The 18,302-nt window shown below is 47.6% G+C and overlaps 2 pseudogenes; both read right to left on the reverse strand.

Moving 5' to 3' along the window:
- Window positions 1–8,181: 8,181 nt before the first annotated feature.
- On the reverse strand, window positions 8,182–8,767 carry LOC113565941 (annotated as a pseudogene).
- Window positions 8,768–11,362: 2,595 nt separating this feature from the next.
- Window positions 11,363–11,917, reverse strand: LOC6602917 (annotated as a pseudogene).
- Window positions 11,918–18,302: the final 6,385 nt, after the last annotated feature.

The raw sequence follows: 18,302 nt of genomic DNA on the forward strand, positions 1-18,302 counted from the left end.
GCCAAATGAAAAGAGCCAAAACATTAAAAATGTACCAGCAGCAACAACAGCAACGAGGTCCAAGTTGACGGGCGCCGCAATTTGCTGTTAACATAAAATAAATAAAAATAAAAATAAAAAATAAAAAGCACACACACACATAATATATATATATGTATATGTACACATGTATGGGCATGTACAATGTACAATTCCGTACGAGTATAGAATGCCGCTGGCAGTTGACTTTTGGCGTTGACTGTGCCGCCCATTCCCAGCCCCATTCCCAGCCCCTGTTTGGCTGCTTTCGGGCGAAAATTTTCAATTTTCACTTTTTGCATATTTAATGTGACAAATCGTAAATAAGATTTGCTGGCAGGGAAACTGCCAAAAGTCCTGACCAGGACATGTCCCATGAATGGGCGTCCGAGTGCTCTACTTTTGTGGCTCAACGTTAATAGACCGCAAGGCCTCGGAAGGAGGTAGCCAGCCAGATTCTTGGGGGGGGGGGGAGTCCTCAAGCCGAGTCAAATCAATCAATCAGCTAGATTGATTCTGGAGAGTACGTGCCCATGCTACTTCTTCCTCCTCCGATCGGTGGTATACGGCTTTATAATAGTTTGATGTGCAATTTGAGGGCCACTTAAGTATATTTTTGGATCTCCGAGTGCTCCTGGAGATGGAAAACGATTTAAAGCTATTCCCAATAGGCTGGCTGGCAGTCTTTGGTGCAGCCGTTGTTTAATTCATTTAACTGTGGCAATTTATTGGCAGAATATATGGGAATACATACATATATATTCCAGCACGGCAATCGGGGCTTTGTTTTATGCCTGTTATCCGCTGGCCATGCGGCTTCCGTTTCCGCTTTGCGGATGGTTTGGATGCAAAACAGCATTTATCGATAGCCAATAACCGCCGGAGCTGGACCACCTGCTGACTTCCTGTCCTACGTTCTCGTTCTCGTTCTCGTCCTTGTCCTCGTTGACCTTGTCCTCTGGTCGGTGGCTGGGTGGCTGCGTGGCTGTTGGGCTGCTTGGCTGCTTGGCTGCCACTGGCCAAGATGTGGGTTGTCGTATCAAAACAAGTTTATTAACATTCCACTGACTATCAAATCTACTCCGAGCAGGGGGCAGGGAGCAGGGAGCAGGGACTAGGGCTGGTGCTACTGCCCCCACTGCCCCCACTGACCCTCTGGGCAGGCATCTGCCAAGTTGCCTGTAGGGAGGACAATTACATGTGTAGATACATATGTAAAATGTTGGCAAGCAGCCCACAGCCCGCAGCCCGCAGCCCGCAGTCCGGGCGGGCGCACAGTTCGGCAGCCACTGGGTGCGGTCTTTCGGGTACGGGTACGGGTTCGGGTTCGCCGCATTGTCGCCTAGTCGTTGGCCATTAAATGAAATAAAGAATCCCATAGCCAGAGCCTGCTTTCGGCGGCTCCGGAAGCTGGAAGCAAGCTCGAACTCAAAGGAAAAGCCACTGCCAAAGCACGTGCGCAATATGTAAATTTATTTGTTCTTTCTCTTTTTCTGTTTCTTTGCTCGCAGAGTGCTTTTTGGGTGTATTGGATAAGCGATGGTGTACAATGTACGGATCGGGGTCAACAGTCACAGTCGCGCCGTGTCCCTGCTGGCCCTAGGGCTAGACCAATCAGCTTTCGTACTCCCAGGGCACATTGTGTTTTCTTGTGGAGGTTCTTTGGCCCGGATTCTGCAAAGTTACAGATCGGCTCTCTTTCATACGAGAAGGAGCCGAAGAAGCTGCGGCAGAATCATTGGACTCATTGGAGTCTTGCAACATTCGCCTCAGAATCCCTTGGAAGGGCAAGACACAGGCAGCCCTTGAATTTGGGTTGGCTTTTCGGTGTCTTTGGCTCTGCCTCCTTCTGCTTTTGGCCTGGTCTAGATGGTGCTGGTGCTTGATGTCGGTTTTATGTTAATGTGCGTTGGCCAATGCCAATGCCTGCCTCCTTTTGCGTGTGTGTGTGTGTCTGTGTGTGTGTGTGTGTGAGTCCCTAAGCGGAACTCTCTTTATCTCTGTCTGCCCTTCCCCGTCCGCCCACAGCCCACAGCCTTCAGCCTGCTGGTGTGTCCTGGTGTGCTGCCATCCTGCTCTCTGTCTGTCTGTCTCTCTCTCATGTGCCTGCTCATTGCTTTTAATAGCCAACAACACGCCATGCATTAATTTATGAATTTCGTGTTCTACCGAGTTGCTTGCTCGTCGGCTGCCGGCTGGCGGTGGGCGGTGGGCGGCTGGCAGGCGTGGCCCTGCCCGGAAAGCTTTTAGGCGAGACTGCGAACAGGCCGCAAATATAATTAAAATCAGCCTGGATTCACCGTTAAAAACAAAACAAAAACGACGAGTGTGGAGAGGGGCGTGGGGCGTGGAGGGGCTCCAAAAGTGCTCCCAGACAAATGCAAATAAATGAGTACCCTTACCTGTTACACAGCCTACCCCAAATGCAATCTGCCAGCCCGCCCACCCACTCCTGCATCCACTTTCGATTCACTCTTGACATATTCTTCAAGCCGGGGACGGCTCCCCCACTCACTCTCTCGCTCTCTCTCTCCATCCAGTGCTTGTCCAACTGTCGACGCCAGCCTGTCGTCCGCCCAAATGTCGCAGCATACTTTTCGGCTGGCGCTGTAAAACTATTACAGTTATTGCCGCTCGGCTAGAGCGGGAGCGGGAGCCGGAGTGGGAGTGGGAGAGCGAGGGAGAGATAAATAGGGCATACATACATATACATGTACATATGTAGGGGCCGGCCTTCTTCGATTTTGCGAAAAGATTATTTTCATACCCAGCGGAGACCCAAGCAGTAGAAAGGATAAAGCCCTCCACGTGTCCGCGTTTCTATGGAAAAATCTCTCACTATGTCCTAAAAATATATACATATGTATAAATACTATTTAATTCGAACTGAATTCGGATATAAATCATACAGGAAAACAACTACCAGGATCCTTTAATGGAATGCAGGATCTATAACTTAAGCAATGGAATGGAATCCCCTACTGTACCATGGGAAATCTTAGTGAAAATATATATCCAATTGTTATTATTAATATATTGCTTAAGGCCTCATTAGCTATAGGTCGTCCTTATGTTGATATTAAGTTTTAGCTAGGCTAAAGCATTATTTAATAAGGCTGTTCTTGGTTCAAGGGAACAGAAAGTTTTTTATTTTAAGTTTTGAATTATAGTATATTGGAGTCCGAGTCCGCGCTAGTCCGCTTCAATCTGATCCTGACGCCCTCAATAATTGGTGTCTAATAAGCCTCCTTAAGATTCCGCTTAAAATTGCTAAATGTCTCTACCTAATATATGCCTTAATTCCCATCTCTTCGATTTCAAATTCAGCCAAAGGAGATGGCCCAAGGATCCATCTCATGCTCCTCCGAGGACTCAATGGGGACCCTTCTAAACTTCCAATCATCCTTCCTATGAAAGTAGGCTGCGTCTTATTGCGGTCCACTCGCTTGAAAGCCAAATAATTCCCATTTATCCATCACTCGCTTCTGCAGAGGAACACGCTCGACGAGAGCTCTCGTTGTCTCGTTCCTTTTGATCCTCTCCGAGCGAGTCTCTCTCTCAGTCGAACATGTCTTAAAGAAGGACAGAAATACAGGGCAACAGAGATAATACACTGATACACATATGATATTTATTCGTATATGTAAATTGTACATGCGTAGTAGCTGTATTAATATGTAAATGTGGCCTCTAGGCTTCCGCTGTTGGGTCCGACGCTGGCTTTGATGGTTCCTCGTCGCGCAGGAATCCTTTCAGATAGTCCAACCAGTCATATACATCGATCTCTGCCTGGATTTTGGCCATTGGCAAGTGCAGCAGCTCGACGGCCTGCTGGGAAAACCCCTCCAGATTCAGCCATTGGTCGTAGGACCATTGCGGACCCACAATCGGGTAGGTCACACTGTCCGTGTTGCTGACATCCACAACGAGCGAGATAAGGCGTTGGTACATGTACAAACAAGGGAAAGAGTTAAGAGGCCTTGCTCGCCGCCATCTGTCGCACAATATTCGTGAGCCGCATTCTGGCCGACATGCCAAAGACATGGATGGCAAAGGGCTTTGTTTCCTCATAGAACATCTCTGACTCGGCCTGGCGTAGCCAGGAGAGGAACTACCTTTCCAGGACCCAGCAGTGCATAGACAGCACCTCGAAGATCCGCGACAGGCGTGTCCCAGGCAACAGATTCTTGACGTCATCCAGTCCGTAGTCCCCCATTTCGAAATCCCAAAAATTGAACACTCCTCATAGAACTTTGTGTGCTCGCGGATCTCGCGGCAAGGTCTCCTCCAAGAGATCCAAATAGAACTTCATCTTTTGCGGCCCATCGCCGGTGCCGCTGCGCTGGTGCGGTTGCGATATTTGAAAACCTTCTACGGATATGAAATGGCATTCATCTGGCACACACATCGGAATACACAGACCCCGAGGTATGGATATCCTGCCACGGAGGCACTGCACTCGTATTCTGTCAACATATTCCATGCTGTTTCCAAATGAAGTGGATTTGTTGCCTGCTCCCTAACTCCTTAACTGATGTGCGCCTTCTCAATGGACGGTTAATGCAATTCATTCGGGATCCGGACTTCCTTACTGCAAAGCTCTTAAGGAACTATGGATACATGGATGCAGGATACATGGCTACAAGGATACAAGGATACAGGGATACAGGTGGTCTTTCGGTCTGCGAGGGTATTCGCAGCTTCGTTCCACGGATTGTGGCTTTCCTGCTATGAGTATGGTTGGGCTTTTCTTTTCCGTTTTTCTTGTCCTTTCTTTTCTTTCTGCGTCCTGTGTTCTGTGTCCTGTGTCCTGTGTTCGGGTTGTTTGCTTTGCTTTGGCCTATTGTTTGCTTATCATGTTCATGTGTGTTTGTGTCTGTGCGAGTGGAGCGCTTTCTTACTATGTCAATATTGTTTGGCGTAAGCTTTGCTTTTAGCCCTGACAAGTAAATATGCCAGGCAGCAGAGCAGAGCAGAGCAGAACAGCGGAATAAATTGGCCAAGTCTCAGCTTCAGCTTCAGTCCGGGGTCCCACTCCCTTGTCCCTGGTCCCTGGTCTTCCTCTCCCTCTCTATGGAAGGACAATGCTTCCTCGCTACTACTCGCACTATCCCCTCCTGCTCCTGCTCCTGCTGCTGTCCCTCCTCCCCTCTGTCTTGGCCTGGTCTGAAGCTCACAAGTGAATCGTTTGCTGTTGCTGTTGTTGTTGTTGTTCTACGGTTTGGTTGCGCGTCGCGCAATCGAAAAACTTTTTATGACACAATTTCCTTTTGTTGTAATTTTTCTTGCGTCTTGGCCCGTTTTTTTTTGGTTTTTTTCTCTTTCTGCTCCCCTTCTTGGCACACTTTCGATTTTCGATTTCGCACTGCGGAGTGCGCTGCAGAGCGGAGCAGTGGGTGGTGGGGCGGGTGGGGCGTCTGGCAGGGACAACTGAGTCATTCCGTGTGGGCCGCCAGAACTTCAAATGGCAACAGGAAGGAGAGGGCGGGGCGTTGCGCTGGGGGCCTGTAGGCGGGGGCTGCTGCTTCTATATTTAGAATTTTTCGGAAGGGCTCTGTAACTGGGTTCTCGTCCTCTCCGGACACAGAGGGGTGAAGGGGTGGAATGTGGTATGTGGAAGCGGCACAAGGATACACTTGCCACTCCCTCGTGGCGGGTGCTGCATTCAATGTAAACGAAGTTGCATGCAGCAAGTGCCATGCAAAGTGATTGAACATGCTGGGTGGCAGGGCGGCAGGGAGGCAGGGAGGCAGGGCGGCAGGGGGCAGAAATTATGTGTTGCATACTTACGTGCGCTGCACTGACCTTGCGTGCCGAGTGCCGAGTGCAGGATGAAGGGGTGGCAGGTGGCCGCCAGAGGGAATAGGAAAATACGCGAAACGAGCGACAGAAGAACGGCGAAAGGAATGAAGCCAAAGAGGTTGCAAGAAACAGTGGCAGCGGCAGTGGCAGCGGGCAAAGACTTGGCCAGGTGCTGCTGCTTCTGCAACACATACAACGGCTCTCTCTCTCCCTCTGTCTCCCTGTCTGTCTACATGTGTACTTTTGGTCTCTTTTGCACACCCTTCATGGTGGCGAGGGGGGCGGCCGGGTGTGTGTTTTATTGCATTGCCTGCCCGTTTTGGGCACCAAAGTCTAATTGGATAGGGAGACAGGGCCAGAGAATGGGGCGGGCGGGTAGGATGAAGGGTAAAGGGCAGAAGCAGTGTAAAGCAGAGAGGCAGGGAAAGCGCCGGCCTAGACCAAATTAATCGATGAAAAAGATCAAATTCAATTTGCCACAGTGCCTCAGAAGCAGCAGCAGCAGAAGCAGAACCACTGAAAGAGGCAGACAGACAGACAGCAAGACAGAGGGAGGCCCAAGGAAGGCGACGGGAAAGAGGGGAGGCAAGGAGGCAAGGAGGCAACGAGGCAAGGAGGCAGGGTCACTCAAGTGAGCCGTGCGCTAAGGCCAAAAGCTGATAATCCGCCCCAACAAAAAAATCAAATCATATCTGCCAGACACCAGCCCCCAGTCCCCAGACCTCAGATCCAGCCCGAGCCCCAGAAAGCGGGGCAAAAAGGGTAGCGCCTAATGGCTAGCGGTTACTCAAGATTACCGATTCGTTACCGATTGCAAACCGAGAATGGGCGTGTCCTAAGAAGCCAAAGACATTTAAACATTCAAAAACCGATGTGTAATACCCCAATTATATTATTTGGACGTTGATATGCAGTGACCATCAGTGGCCCATCATACAAAAACGAATACCAATTACAAGATACAAGATATATAGTAGAGGTACACATATGGTTCGTAGGGTCGTAAGACCCTGAACGGTTCGTGCAAGGAATAAGTCGATCTACAAAGCGAAGCTACTAGTGGATCAAGTGGATCGAATGGGAATACAATTATCCGTACTCAGTTCAAATCTGAATACAATAATAAAAGACACCGAATAATTATTAAATGTAACGTGTTCCCTTTTCAAAGCTCACTTTTGCATAGCCGGTCGGTCGCTTTAAGGATTTAAGTTTAAAATCAAAAAACAACTACGAGTATTCCCTTTGTATTTCCCGATTCCCAGCAGTACTCCTCATTATGAATCCAATACCCATATTTGGTACCGCCATCTTGCAGGCCCTCCCTCAGTTTCCTGTTATTTATCTCCGCCTCCCAGGCACTCAAATATTTTGTTTGAATCTTCATTTCCATTTGTAGTACCCTTGCAGAAGGTATTCCCCATTTTAGCCATTGGAAATATGTCAAGTACACACACATGTACAATGGCTCCATTGTGTCAGGCCAGTACGATATTCCTCTCAAGGATCGTGTCCGATCGCATAAGGAAAACGATGTCCCCTTTTGTTAGTACAGTTTCATACGTTTTTAAAAGAAAGGGTATCAAAGAAAGCGGCCATTCTCGCTTGCCTTTTTCAAATGCTTTGGCTGGTGCTGGACTCAGAAGAGCTCTCGGCTGAGGCGGCGCCTAATTAAGTACAAAATTATGAATAAAAATGACTCATTCAGAGAAGCACAAAGACAAATAGAACGCATTATTCATGCCATTCGAGGCATTAGCCGGGGACAACGCAAATACGCAAATGAAGCGACTGAATATGCTTAGGGGGACGGAAGAAGGAAGAACTACGGTACCGGTACGGTACCTTCACCAAAGATTGTACAACATGTACCAGGATGTTGCATGAGGGACGGTACGAAACAGTTCTTCCATAGGGGAGTCGCGCGTCTGGGCAGCCGAGTCGTTTCCAGAATCCTACAGCAAATGCAAACAAACCAAAGGCGCAGAAACGATGTACGATGTATGTATGTATGTATGTGTGCTTTCGGGTCTGGTATGCAGAGAGTCTGTGGCGAACCTCGCACAAGCGAATCGCTCAGAACGGAATGCCCAATAATACAATAACAAAATGCATGCCTTGGGTATGACGAGGCACATTTTCTCCGAGACCTGGACCGAGCCCTGGACTCGCTCGGCGTCTGTCGTATGCATTTTGTTTTTGCTTTCCGTTTCGGCTACCTGCGGCAGACGAAAGCAGCCCTCGGTCCGAGGCGAAGGATGGAGCAAAAGGGAATTGAAACAGCAGCAGTGCGTCGCGCGGCCGCACAAAGCGGCGAAAGAAAATGCAAATAGAATTCGAAGAACAATGAGATGTGTGCAACTTTAATTGTATTTTATGCGACTGCAGACGCCATTTTATTTTTTTAGAGACTTTTGTGGCACGAAATAAGGAACAAAGTTCATTGCGATGGGGGTCTCTGCTTAGTCTTCCTCAACCGACGACTGGTTGTCATTAATAGGCTCGGCATCGGCCTCCTCATTTACCTCCTGGGCTGATCCGTCGACAGGGCTGACGGCGTAGAACTGCATGACAAGGTGCGGGCAGCGGTCCATGGCATCTGTGGCGAGCACCAGGTCGGCCACATCGGTGCCTTGCCACTTCATCAGGAACATGAGTTGGCCCTTTGAATAGGTTGCGCTCAATATTTTGTGTGGCGGCAAGCCACGATCGAAGCCGTAATGCGCATGGGCCATTCCGGCGGATGTTTTCGGTGAATTTTTGTTTGCTTCTTCTTCTTCGTTTTCAGCGACTCCTCGGGGAAGTTTAGGGGAAGTTTTCGGGCTTTTCCACTGGCTTTATCCCAGTTTTTGTCACTCGGATGGTATTGGGTTTTCCTTCTGCTTTAAAAATTATTCCCTGCGGTCGTTTTGACAATACTTTGTCGCCTACGTTCTCTGCGGAAAGTTCTGGAATTTGTGTGGTACGCGACACGATAGGCAAGCTTATCTATCGGATATCGCTAGTGATGTGAGATGATATGTACGAATATAATATATATCGTGATATATATATAATAATATATATCGCAAAAAGAAAACACGAAACAAAGAGAAAATCCATAAAGTGATAGGAATATGTAGCTTTTTAATTTGGAACTATAATTTGTATTCATATACCTATTTTTATGATCTATTGCTGAGCTGAATGTTTATTTTCTATCGGAAAGATTGTTGAGGAGGGGGCAAAAAGTTTTAGACAGAGTGGCAAGGCCAAAATTGAAGTTGAAGAGCTTACCGAGGAGGGGCGCCACCTGGTCGGGGGATCCTGGAGAACTATCCTGGCCACGTAGTGCGGGTCCCTCGCCGTGCTAGGGAGCGAGAGAATAGCATTAGTTATTTATTTACTTCAATTCTTTTTTTTTGTTAATTGTTAAAATTGTTAAAATCATAATTTAAGTCCGTCCATATTTATTTATATATTCTTCCTTATATATGTACATATATGTAATTGTTTATATTTATTATATTAGATATCCATATCTATTTATTTATATGAGCACCCCTTAAGAATACGATGAGGAAGGCATGAATAGGCAGGCGTAGGTTAGTAGAGGTATAATCCATATGTAAAATTTTGAAGTTGAGACGAAAATTATAAGGAAAATAATGAATTGCTAATTATTTCGAATGGGGGGAGGAGGAGCCAAAACAGCGAGAGGATGGGAAGACTGCTGCGCATGGCAGGGAGATTCAGAACATTATGATCCGGATCTCAGGTAGGGTGGAGGACTCCTCCACCAGGTAACCTCAAAGGACAGATGCAAGGCGGTGATACACAGGGTACTAAGGGGGGTGAAGGCGACAGCTGGAATTAGCCAGGGCAATCGAACGCACTGCCCTCCGAGATTCTGTCAGGAGTAAACGTCGCCATAGCGCAAGGTCAGGAGACGTAGAGAGGAAGCCTCCTCAGATACCGTGAGTAGGACGCTGCAGGAGGAGATCCGTCTCTATCCGGCTTTATAGAGCTGATGGGGGCCATAACAGAGGCGATGGCGCCCTTGCGTCAGAACGTGGAAATGATCCAAGACCTGGGATTGGGAAAAGACCAGACCGTCGTTGGGAGCAAGAGTAATACTGGCGATCGGCAGTCTCCAGCTTACCTCTGGCATGAGCCAAACACAGGAACCATGCCCAAAAGATCCAAGGACGAAGGCGTACGGAATCCACAGTCAGCCTCAAGGAAGCCGGCGAGGCTGAGCCAGAACTGGCGCCGTGGAAGAGCCGATGCAGATATGGATCCAAGTGCTGGAAGATATAGAGAGGAGACATCGGGAGACGGCGGAGTGGTACTGGCAATTTGTCCGAGAACGGCCTGCGGAAGTATGGGAGGATTTGAAGGACGAGCGGGTTCGCGTCTTGCATGAGCGATGGCAAAAATCTGGCGAATCTGTGGAAGAATATTTTAGAGCAATGCGCAGGCTGGCGGCTAGACTCACCACACCCTTCGTTGAGTCCGAAACGGTGCGAGTCGTGAAAAAGGGACTCGATGATTAGATCGACGAGGAGCAGGACGCTATCCCAGAGTATTCAGAGCACATCCGATTGCTGGACACTTAGTACTGGGGCATCCGTTAGTGTCTTAGCAAAGGGCAGTCGTGAACTCCTTGCCGACCTCGGAGTTGGGATTGATAATTAGGTCTCGATCGTCAAGACAGCCTCTGGGGAAGACAGGTCCAAAATCGGCAAAACAGAACTCTGTGTGGGATGCAACGGAATGAACAATGAGATTTTGTTTTGAATATGCCCGTACCTAGAGCAAGCCATGTACTTGGGTATCGACTTCTGGAGATCCTTCGCGTTGGCTCCCACAGTCCTCGCAGAGGTGTTCCCGACTCAGCTCAGATCAAACGTTTTTGTTTATCTGGACGGTATCTATCTTGGTGATAGGCCCGGATTTCCAGACACATCTGCGATATCTTCGATTGAAGACCTCTTCAATCCTCTCCGACTTTGAGGTGATCCACTCCGATAACGGAAAGCAGTTCCTGTCGAAGACGTTCATGGACATGGTCAGCGCCTTCGGGATCCAACACACGCGCACAGCAGTCCACCCGCCGGAAAGCATTGCACCCGAGAGAGTAAACCGGACGATACTCGCTGCAAGGACGTATTTGGAGAAGGATCACAGAGACGGGGACATGTACCTACCGCCGTTTTTCGCCGTATGTAAACCACAGATGTTCCTGAATGGGAACTCCAATAAGCTGGCGAGGAAGCTACACGCCAAAGACCTAAAATTGTAGCGACAATTTCAGACTGAGTCAGAAACAAGGGAAACGCACTTACTTGGGCAATATCCGATTAGTGGGTGTAAGCCTACGTTGGGCGCTGCAAGACCCTAGGCACCTCAATGTCCGTGAGAGCTTCAAGTTTTCATGGAATCTTGCAGATCTTCGATGCTTGCGAATAATTCTACGCACAAAGAAGCTCCGAAAGAAAATGCAAATAGAACTCGAAGAACAATGATAACGAGATAGACAATAATTGTATTTTATGCGACTGCAGACGCCATTTTATTTTTTTAGAGACTTTTGTGGCCCGAAATAAGGAACAAAGTTCATTGCGATGGGGGTCTCTGCTTAGTCTTCCTCAACCGACGACTGGTTGTCATTAATAGGCTCGGCATCGGCCTCCTCATTTACCTCCTGGGCTGATCCGTCGACAGGGCTGACGGCGTAGAACTGCATGACAAGGTGCGGGCAGCGGTCCATGGCATCTGTGGCGAGCACCAGGTCGGCCACATCGGTGCCTTGCCACTTCATCAGGAACATGAGTTGGCCCTTTGCATAGGTTGCGCTCAATATTTTTTGTGGCGGCAAGCCACGATCGAAGCCGTAATGCGCATGGGCCATTCCGGCGGATGTTTTCGAATTTTTGTTTGCTTCTTCTTCTTCGTTTTCGGCGACTCCTCGGGGAAGTTTAGCTTTTCGGGCTTTTCCACTGGCTTTATCCCCGTTTTTGTCACTCGGATGGTATTGGGTTTTCCTTCTGCTTTAAAAATTATTCCCTGCGGTCGTTTTGACAATACTTTGTCGCCTACGTTCTCTGCGGAAAGTTCTGGAATTTGTGTGGTACGCGACACGATAGGCAAGCTTATCTATCGGATATCGCTAGTGATGTGAGATGATATGTACGAATATAATATATATCGTGATATATATATAATAATATATATCGCAAAAAGAAAACAAGAAACAAAGAGAAAATCCATAAAGTGATAGGAATATGTAGCTTTTTAATTTGGAACTATAATTTGTATTCATATACCTATTTTATGATCTATTGCTGAACTGGCTTTATCCCCGTTTTTGTCACTCGGATGGTATTGGGTTTTCCTTCTGCTTTAAAAAGTATTCCGTGCGGTCGTTTTGACAATACTTTGTCGCCTACGTTCTCTGCGGAAAGTTCTGGAATTTGTGTGGTACGCGACACGATAGGCAAGCTTATCTATCGGATATCGCTAGTGATGTGAGATGATATGTACGAATATAATATATATCGTGATATATATATAATAATATATATCGCAAAAAGAAAACAAGAAACAAAGAGAAAATCCATAAAGTGATAGGAATATGTAGCTTTTTAATTTGGAACTATAATTTGTATTCATATACCTATTTTTATGATCTATTGCTGAGCTGAATGTTTATTTTCTATCGGAACGATGCATCGTTTGCAGCATTCAATGAATCGATAGTTGCGATTATCGATGGTCGCTCATCGCGTTGCACATGCGCTCTTCATCTGGGCCTAGGCCTAGAGAGAGAATAGACTATCAAGGATTATACAGCATATACTCGCCTGTAGAGAGGTATATCCTCATGCAGCTGCGAGACAGTGCCAGTGACAGTGTGCATTCTCTTTGGGCCGAAATGCTCCTCTTCAAGGAATGTCGAAGCCGAAAATAGACATTCTTTTTTGCACTTGTCTCGGTTTGGCTCTGTTCTCTCTTGGGTCTTGGGCTAATGAAATGGCTGGGCTGCCCTACTTTGCCTGCCAGTCCAAGGCGCCAAGGCCCCAACTTGGCACGCAAAAGCCAGGCCCAAGAACAGAGCCCAGGGCATGGGCTGACGACTTGGCAAAATCAAGGTTAAGTATATGTATTTATGCGCATATACAAGTAAAGCTGTCTTCCATGCACACTCGCACAAACTCGGATACTTCCCCAGAAGTGGGTCTTTATAGAGCTACAGGAGACACCACTCAGGGCGGCTTGGGGCGGGTGTTCTTGCTGTTCTTTGCTCCAACAGGAAATGCCAATCAATTAGCCCAACCCAGGCCATTCCCATCCCAGTCCCCAGTCCCCAGTCCCCAGCCCAAGGCCTTCGCCTTCGTATTTTTGTATCTGGTCTGGGCCTGGATCCTGTCCTGATTTGGTTCCGACCTGACTTGGGTCTTTGACCACAGCTGATTGCACTCGCTTTGTCGCTTTGGCGACTCTTTAGCTTTTGGTATACATTTCCATTCGCGACCCTCTTTCGGCTGATGAAGTGGACACGAAAACAATTTATACGCCGGGCTTTGACGGCTCCGCCTGGTTTACTTACGAATCCTGTCCGTTTTCCCCCAAGAGAAAAGAAAGCCAGGTAGCCGCAGGAAATTCACTCAACAAAGGCCTAATGTCCTTTTCATTAGTTACAGTGGATTCAGTAATAGATTCGCACTGGCATTCATTCTTGAATATATTAATCAAGATATTCCATTTCCAAAAACATCTTCAAAGCTTTCGAAACGTTTTAATTTCCACAAACGATTCCTGATCCAAGAATCGAGCTACATATATATACATATATCTGTATGTTCCTTTGCATTTATTTCCATAATTTCGATTATAAGCATTATAATCCATTCATATCTCTGTCTCTGTCTCTGTCTCTGTCTCCCCCTGTCTCATAATATGAATCTTACATGATATAGACATCTTCTACAGGAAAAATTACAATATGATTTGTATTACGCTGCCCTCTCCCCGTCCCACTGCCACCCCTCCGATCCGGAACCCCATGCGAGTATTAGCCATCCCCCAAGAGAGGCGGCTCATCGTGCTTCTCCAGCCCAGAGTCCATTGTACTGTGCCCATCGAATCCTTGGTCTGTTCTTCGTCTGCCGAAGGGTCTGGGAAAGGTAGTGGATCCCACTCCCTTCTCTGATGCCACCCTCCGGTCGGTCGGGGGCCTATTGTCCCCCTGAGCTTTGTTTTCTGCTTGCTGTTTTTCTTTCCATTCTTTTCTATTCTCTGGTTTTTTTTTCGCCTATTTTTCCACCAATCTCCCCCTTTTGTTTGGTTTTCCTCTGCATTTGTGTTTGTGTAATTGTTGCAACAATTGTGCTTTCCGAATAGGATAGAAAACCAGAAGCAGAGCCACATGCATAGCCAACGTTGAATCGACGGGGGTTTTGGGAGCCGGGGGTGTGGGGGTTTGGGGGACGGGCGCACGGTTGTTATATGAGAGACAGCAGGGTGATGGCGGGGGCGTGCACGGTAATGTTTTTCCCACAGAGCGTAAAATTTGTTGTCAAAGCGAATATCGGGGAAAAATGCCAGGCAGGTCCCCGTCTATCCAGCTCTTTTATTTCATGGGAATGCCATGGAATGCAATACCCTGAACGGGTCGAATGGGTCCCGTTCGACCCTTCACGAAAAACGCATTTAATGATATGTCAAAAACATCAAGAGGGGCATCCCGGAACAGATCTGTCCCAGAGTGGAAACATGGCGATGACCACAAGTAATTGGCAGACTCAAACTGAACTTTTGTTGCACTGGAATTTTCCTGCCACTGCCCCCAGCAGCAGCAGCGGCATTTCCCGCTTAGATTTTCCTCCTTTTTCACATCCACAGGGCCCAAAAAATGGAGTGGATACGGATACGGTTACCAAAGCCAATGGCAAAAAGTTTATAAATTTTTTAAAAGTCCACAATGGTAGAAAGTATCCAAAGGTGAGACCAACACACACACACACACACACACACAGAGAGAGAGAGAGAGAAAAGGTAGGGGATGATCCGGGAAGGTGGGAGCTTCAGACTCTATGTGGTGGAGGGTGGATGGTGGCTGGTGGCTGGTGGATGGGGCGGCTTCATTTTCTTGATGACACCATCTCATTAATAATGCCAGAGCTCTATTAATATTTGAAGCCAAAACGCAGCACACCGGAAATTAAATCCAAATGATAGAAAGCATGATGGAAAGGGACAGCAGGATGCCTAAATTCCCTTCAATTCGCCCTTTATCCAGCTCTTAAAATTATGCAATCAGTATGAATCGTTGCTGTACCACTCGAGTGCGAGTATTACGGGTATAATCGTACTTCTACCTCCACTACAGTTATCTGTAAAATTGTAGCTACTAATTCTTGAAAATGCAAAAAGTCTCCTAAAAGAGAGGCGGGTCGAATTCTTCTACCAAATATTACTGAGTATTTCACTGATAATATTCATCATTTATTAAATTCATCTCGATCAGGAATGCCATTTGCTCTCACGAGTTCTCTGTGCCTGGGCCATTCGAAACGAAAGTGTCCTTTCACTTATGGGAATGCAAAGCAAATCGCATTACATGGAATGCGCCCCGCTTTACTCCTTCTGTATGTACACACCGTCTCATTCCGGTCTGATGAAAAACGATTCGATGGGATCAGCTGTCGGGGGCCCCAAGGGAGGCCAACCCGTAACGCAACCCTACCGTCGTGCAGCTGCCTCTTGCCCCCTGATACGTTCGTGTTAATTTTTATGACGTACTTGAAGCGAGCCATAAAAAGAGCTCCGCCAAACCAGATGGGAGGACTGGGGGCCGAGAGCTTAGAGCTGCAACATATTAAAATGTATAGTCGCCTCCAAGCCCCAGTCTCTGGTTCATCAGCGCTTTGTGGGGCAAGGTGAGCGTCATCCTGTGGCATCGTTTGTCCTGTTATGTTCTCCGCTCTCCCTGCCACCTTCCTGGCCCGTGTGCGGTCGGTCACTCGCTCGACAACGTCAGCAGTCCAAATCCAAAGTAGTTGCCGCTGCTGCACTGACGCTGGGGTCCTTAGTCCTTGGTCCTTGCCACACACACACCCATCAGAACTCCACTCGGAGGAGCAGGAGTACCAGGCCGACCCTACCCGACACCGGCACCGACCCCGACCCGGCCAGGCTTGTGGCAAGTGTGTCAAGCCCTTGGCGGGGGAGGCCACTGCCGTTATTAAGGGATGCTGCGGCTGAATGGGGGCAGGGGGCGAGGCGAGGCAATATGCCATTTGTTATACATTTTATATTTATTATAAAATAGGCGACTGCCGAGAGGCTCGACTCTTTTGCCCCTCTTCTATATCTTTGTTTATGTATACTTCTTTGCTCTCCACATTCGGGCCTGTGACGTCAGCAATAATGTCCCCCACTCTATGAAAAACGAGTGCCACTATTGCCGATCAATTTTCTCGTAGAAGAATGGAGGAGAAGAAGTCGAGAAGAACCCAGTCCCCGTACAGTGTCTCCCCCACAGAGAGTGTCATTCTTCATTTACAGTCGTCTCGGGGGAGGTACAGTGCGTTTCGAACATGAGTGCCAGTGCTGGTGGAGCCATGGAATGAGCTGCGAGGGCACAAGGAGAGTGTTTCAGCAGAGACGGAGGATGCAGTTGTTTAGCCCTTAGCTGGGGTTGGCCACTGCCACATTTGAATCGCACTCAACAAGCTAAAAATATCCGAGATTGACGTAGGGCTTTGGAAACATTACAACACACCAACACACCAACACAACAACACAACAACACAGCAACAAAACAATACTACAACGAGATGTGTGTGAATGTCCCTGACTATGACTGCTCAGATGCGTACACACCCGTACGAGTAGCCAAGGAGAGCCAGGAGAGTACAGGACCTGCACGATTCTAAACTGGCATGAATACGAGTATAAGTATTACGAAAGAGAAGATTACTTCGATTGGTGCCACACAAACACACACACACCAGCAGATGCCGATGTGGCTCTAAAAGATTCGTTCCACACATCCCCAATATTTTCTTTCGCCTTCGGACTTTGGACTCTGATAGTATATCCTTTTGCAGTTCATTAGTGCTCCATCAAGTAGAGAGGACTCTGGCTATGGCTCTGACTGTGGGTTAGCCATAAATTAGTCTCCATTATTGTGCATCCATGGAGCTGTAACTTGCAGTTAATTACGAGGATATGCATTACCAGAGGCAGAGAGAGAGGGAGAGGTTGATGTTTAGGTTGAGGGAAGACCAAGAGAACAAGGAAACTTGTGTCGGGATAAACCAAGGAATAAATGAATGCAGCAGCATTGTTCGGAAAGTTTCTACGGAAATTCACCCCATTCTACGAGTTCCGAGAACGCTGTCCTTCCATCCCCAACTGGGCCACTGGGGCAGCTCCTCGATCTACTGTCCCGCGTGCTGTGGTCCTTCTGCTTCCACTCCTACTCCTGCTGGTGCTGCTGTTCCTCCGTAGCCACGCATTAAAGCCGGAAAATTCATAAATGCCTGAGAGCGTTTCTCGTTTAGGTCGGAGTGTGCTGCCTCTAATAAGCACTTACTGCAGCAACATGGATGGCAGCATGGATGGCAGCCAGGACTCTGCAGCAGGCACAAAGAAGCTGTCTTGGCTGTAGCTAGAATTTTAATGAAATTAAAGATTACTGAGCTCAGCCATCTGAGGCGAGCGAGGCAAGCGACGCAGGCGAGTGGGGCAAGTGAGGCAACTGTCGAGTGGCAGCATCCAAAGGGGTTTCGCTTCTCCGCACAGAGCAACAGTTGGGGTGGCGGTGGGGGGAGCCAGTAGAGTTTTCCGAGGAAAACTTTTACAGCGTTCACTTTCGAAGAAGAAATTTAAAATGTCTAATGTTACCTCGGATAATTGCACTCGTACTATGGGTGGAATGATGGAATTCATGCAAGATTAAACCTTGCGCACACGAGTACTCCCCTCCAATGGATAGCCAAATTATTAATATTTTAACATACAATAAAATACAGTCATGCTCCCATGAATAATCGTTCCGTTTGCTGTAGATCTTAGAGCAGTTTCTGAGGAGAAAGCCGGATGACTTTTTTATAAATACCTTTGAAATGAAATGTGCTTCACTTGCAAGGATATCATTCGTTTGAATTATATTTCGAAGTGAATATTACATGGGATGTTTGGATGCCACAATTACGGACCATGGCACTAATATCCCAATTATGTTTTTAGTTCTGTTGACATTGGTGACCCCGACGTAATTCTGTTGAAGGCCAGGCTCTCAATGTGGGGACTATTTCTCAATAAATAACATAAATATCATATCAAAAACATAGTGGTGCAGTCTTACGTGAATCTTTTTAATTGTTTGCTATGGTGACCCCGACGTGATCCCGTCCAAGCCCTAGATTTAAGGCTGTGCTTGGATCTGCTTCTGCTCTAATACTTTAGGTGTCTTTTTTCTACTCCTCTTG

The sequence above is a fragment of the Drosophila persimilis genome, unplaced genomic scaffold (assembly GCF_003286085.1).
Source record: "Drosophila persimilis strain 14011-0111.01,24,50 unplaced genomic scaffold, DperRS2 tig00000232-arrow-arrow-pilon, whole genome shotgun sequence".
Classification (NCBI taxonomy): Eukaryota; Metazoa; Arthropoda; class Insecta; order Diptera; family Drosophilidae; genus Drosophila; species Drosophila persimilis.